Here is a 4,787-nt window from a genome sequence, read left to right on the forward strand (position 1 = left end):
GAGAATGCGATTAGCACAATTTCGGATGACATTTTGTGTGTAGCTTCAGATTTAAACATGTATTTGCGCTAACATATGGAGGGTAAATTAAATTCACCACCAACTAACTGCATGAGTCGGTTACGTGTTTGATATTAAACTCAAGTTTTCTTTGAACCTCTCTCCAATTGTATCACCTGAGCTGGGAGGTCGGTAAAAGGAGCCAACCAATATTTTATTCCGGTTGCCAAGAATGATCCCTGTCCATACTAACTCACAGGAATTATCTACTCCAATTTCGCGACGAGATAAACTACTTCTGACAGCAAAAAACATACTACCGCCAACTGTGTTTAGCCTATCTTTTCTAACACCGTCAGGTTCTTCGCAAAAATTTCACCTGAACTTCTCTCTGGCTTTAGCCAGCTTTCAGTGCCTATAACGAATTGAGCACAGTTCTTACAATTAACGCTTGTAGCTCTAGTATTTTCTGAATATGGTTACGACAATTTACAGCTGTCATACCGCTCTTTCCTGGATAAACATCCTTCCTGTGTTCGAACTGCACGCTTTGAGACTGTAGCCCTTTGTGTGTTTCCTTGAGACTCTCTAACCTAAAAGAGACTACCAGTCCACACCACCAGCCCCTGCTGACCGTGTAGAGGTCTCCTGCGTGTAGTGGACTCCTGACCTACTACGCAGAACCTCAAACCCAACCACCCTACCGTGCAAGTTGACGTAATCTACAAAGTAACAGAATTGTATGAGCCTCTGATTCAGTTTATCCAGTCGACTCAATACTAGAGATCCGCAATCGGTCCTGTCGAGTACGTTGAAGTGGTGAGATCTGCTCTACTCTCGCACACGAGACTGACAGCCTTTATCACTTCTGATAAACGCTCGATACCAGAGACAATCTCTTCCGACCCGAAGTGACACACATCATTCGCCCCGATCTGAACCACCACCTGCTGTTGGCTGCACCCTGCGCTCTTCGTGGCATCCAAAAGGATCTGTTTCACATGTGAAATGACTCAAAGCGGTTGTGGGCACAGAGTGCACATTGGCTTTCTTCCCCTACATGGCAGCCATGTCTCTGTGAGGTCCCATAACGCACCTAACATTGTAGCTCCCTACTACCAATAACCAAACCTTCTGTGATTGCCTGGACCTTGCAGATTGAGAGGTTTCCTCTGAAACAGGACAAGGGACTCCATCTGGCTGAGGCGCAGTGCCAGCCACAGACAGCAGCTGGAACTGGTACGTCAGACTAACTGGGGAGGTCTTGCATGCCCCCTGTGGGGAAGTCTTTCGCCGCCTGTCACCCACTGAGAAGACCTGCCACTAAACCACAGGTGAGGTGTCAACCTCAGTGTGAGCTGTAACTGGGTTGGCCACCGATGTGGGCCAATCAGGGACTCACATGTGCTGGACGTCCACTGTATCCCCACGCATGGCCCACAACAGTGATGCCCATCCGCTGCAGCTTCAAGCAGTGTAACCGAAGCTGCCTGGAGCTGAGAGCAAAGGGTCTCCAGCTCGGTTCGCATCCACACACAGCATTCACTGTCCCTCTCCTGTCAGACATTCTGTATCTCGGAATATTGAATTCCCTAGCGTTTTCCGACATGGAGTGCCCCGCGCATCTTGCTCAAACTGTAACTTGGCGTTCAAAATTATTAATACCTCTCGTGTGGACATAATCACATTAGAACCTTTCCATATGAATCACCTGAGTACAACTTCCAGCTCCGCCAGTGCACTGCCATACTCAGAGGAGAGAGCAAATAGTTGGCAAGAGTGCACCGAAGGCTCCTACGTGTGGAAGGGAAAGTTTGATGACGTGATAGAAGAAGAAACGATAGTCAACATGGAAGACATATGGGATGCAGTATTACAGTCATCAGTAAACGGAGGTTCTGAAGACCTGAGATCAAATCAGGTAAGACATCGGTAATTTTCCTTTTCAATTTCTAAAATCCTTCTGGGAAGTGCCAATTGAGCGACTATACTCAAGTTCATTAGTAGAATCCAAGTTGTTGACAAGAGTAATATAAAGAAGAATAGAAAAGAAAATTGAGGACTGATTTGATAACGATCAGGAGTTTGAAGGCAGTAGAGAGATGTTTTAGCCAATAATGTGAGCAAGACTTACAAAAAATCAAGTAATACACAGCTGTTGTCGATGTAGAGAAAGTCATCGACATTTTAAAATGATTCAAATTCGAAATTCTCAGGAAAATACCTTTCCACTCTAGAGATGGTTAGATAATATGTACAAGAACCAAGTAGGAACAATAAGAACTGAAGTAAAAGAACGAAGGGTTCGGATTAGAAAGGTCACAAGACAGTAACTGTAAAGGCTGTACATCGAGGAAGCAATGACGAACATAAAACAAAAGTCCGGGAGTCTGATTAAAATTAAGGGTGAAAGGATATCATTGATAAGATTCACTGACCGTATTGTCAACCTCAATGAAAAGGCGAAAGAAAAACAGGAGTCGTTCAGTAGAATGAGCAGCCTAATAAGCACACTGTATTGAATAAGACTAAACATTAGAAAAGTGAAAGAAATGTGGATGTACACGAAGTGCAGGTATTCTAATATCTTGAGAGGAAAATAATACATCACAGACGAAGAAGGAAGACAAGATTTTAATGTACGCTTGCAGGTTATAGTAAATGTGTGTTCCTGAATATTGGACCCCTTTTGGTCTAGGGTGAGTCATTTGATTACAAAAAAACCTATGATAGGACTCAGCTCACAAGAGCACTCTTTGATTAAGTTATTTGGTATGTTATCGTAACTGCTGAAACGCTTTGAAATCAACGATTTTATTATGCATGCTATTTCTTTGGGAGATTTGATTGTGAAATGTCATTTCCATTTTACTGAAGTAATTTGTAAATACTGGTCTCAGATATTCCATTGCACTCATTACTGAACTTGATAACCCCATGTGGGCAGTATTACAAAAAAGTACTTGTTTAAGAGGTTTGTAGAATTAAATACACTTGTTAACAATGTCTCATTTATTTTTAGATCTATCTGTTCTTCTTCCTTGTTGACCAGACCTGTCTCTGTCTTCACTATATCTTATACAGATTTTGTTATTATGCCTTACGTAGTTATCTATTTCTCATAATAAAGCTGCTTAGATTTCTGGATTACTGGCATCAATATTTTGCAGTGTTCCTTGTAATGCATTACAATGCTAAGAGCAGAGTTGTTCCTAGATAGTAAGTAAAGTCTCTTTTCGGAAGCACATGGCATATTTATCCCTTCTGTAATCCATGGTTTATTTTTAGACTTATGTTTGATTTAAATTACTTTTAGGCAAAACAATTTTCAAATGAGATAATAACTTTATTAATGAATGTATTGTATTTTCCATCTGAGTCAGAAGTGTTGTAAACATCTATCTACTTCATATATTGGAGCAGCCTCCTACGTCCTCAATTTCTGAGTCATTTATTACCCTTCTGTACTCAGATTTAACACAATTTTTCACTCTGACTAGTTTGAGCATGTACTATTGGTTTTGTGATATGACTTCATCCCTACATGCATCTACAAAGATATTATAAATAGCAGCCTCAAAGCATTTACATATCCTAGTAGCAAAGATGACAGTAGGAATTACACTGTTACTAATTGAAATAATTGTTCACTGGCAGAGGTTTTGAATAAACTCACAATGAAACCACCAGGAACCACTATTTCACTTTTTTCTACGTGAGATGAGACAACAGAGTTCCCAGATAATTTATGAAGTGGTTCAAATTTCTTAAGGGTCCTGTGTATGTACTTACTGATATAAAGGACTTATATACTTACTCTTATAAAGAACATATTATGAAATACTACTTCTGTTGCACAAGCTTCTAAAGCAGCTCTGACCAAAATTTATTGATAACAGTTTCTGATAAATATGGCAGCTCTTCCCTTTGTCCATATTTTCTGTACGTAAGTAAGAGGCTAACTTGAATCCTATAATATTTATCATACTTATGAAAGAGCTCACATGATGTTCTGAGAGGCAAGTTATATCAACTGGTTTGCTTAACACTTACTCTTCAACACAAATATGCAACTCATTAAGTTTGTCCTCAGTGCTCGGATATTCTGACGAATTAAGGAGAAGTAAGTTTATGAACTGGCTGGATTACAGCTGTGTGCTTCTAATTTTCTGTCAGTTTCTAAATATGTCTTGTTTCAATGAGGGGCTGCTTGCATGAATTATGTACTTTAAAGTTTGCTTTCTGACTGTATATTTTATCAATGTGGATATAATTTTCATCCTGTCTCCTAATACCTATTGTTTCTGGTCTCCCTACCCAAAAGAGGCTGCTATTCTGTCACTTATAACCACTGGTGCTGTATCACATGTGAAAGTGCCCCCGCACTCCCCCCATCCCTTCCAACTTTATATTATTTGCTATCAGAAAAGACTGTTTTCCATTCTCTTTTATGTTGAGGTGAAGCCCCACCTACTGATAGAGACGACAGGTACCACACAAATATGAGCTTCTGTACGTGATCCAACCAGTCGTTCCACCTCTAAATTAACTCCCATAACAAAAAACCTGCAATGAGTCGAGTCATGCGCCTCAGAACAAATACTACCAGAACACCATTATGTCCCGTTGCTGAAGCTATCTGTTCCAGGTCACCCTCAACTGAATAATTACAGTCTCTGTCTATTTTATTGTCTGCCCTATTCAATATTATCGAGGTGTCTACCTTTGGTAACTCTTTGCAAATTGAATCACCTATTCCAGACTAGCATTAGGCTTAAAAAAACCTT

The sequence above is a fragment of the Schistocerca americana genome, chromosome 3, assembly GCF_021461395.2.
Source record: "Schistocerca americana isolate TAMUIC-IGC-003095 chromosome 3, iqSchAmer2.1, whole genome shotgun sequence".
NCBI classification, from domain to species: Eukaryota; Metazoa; Arthropoda; class Insecta; order Orthoptera; family Acrididae; genus Schistocerca; species Schistocerca americana.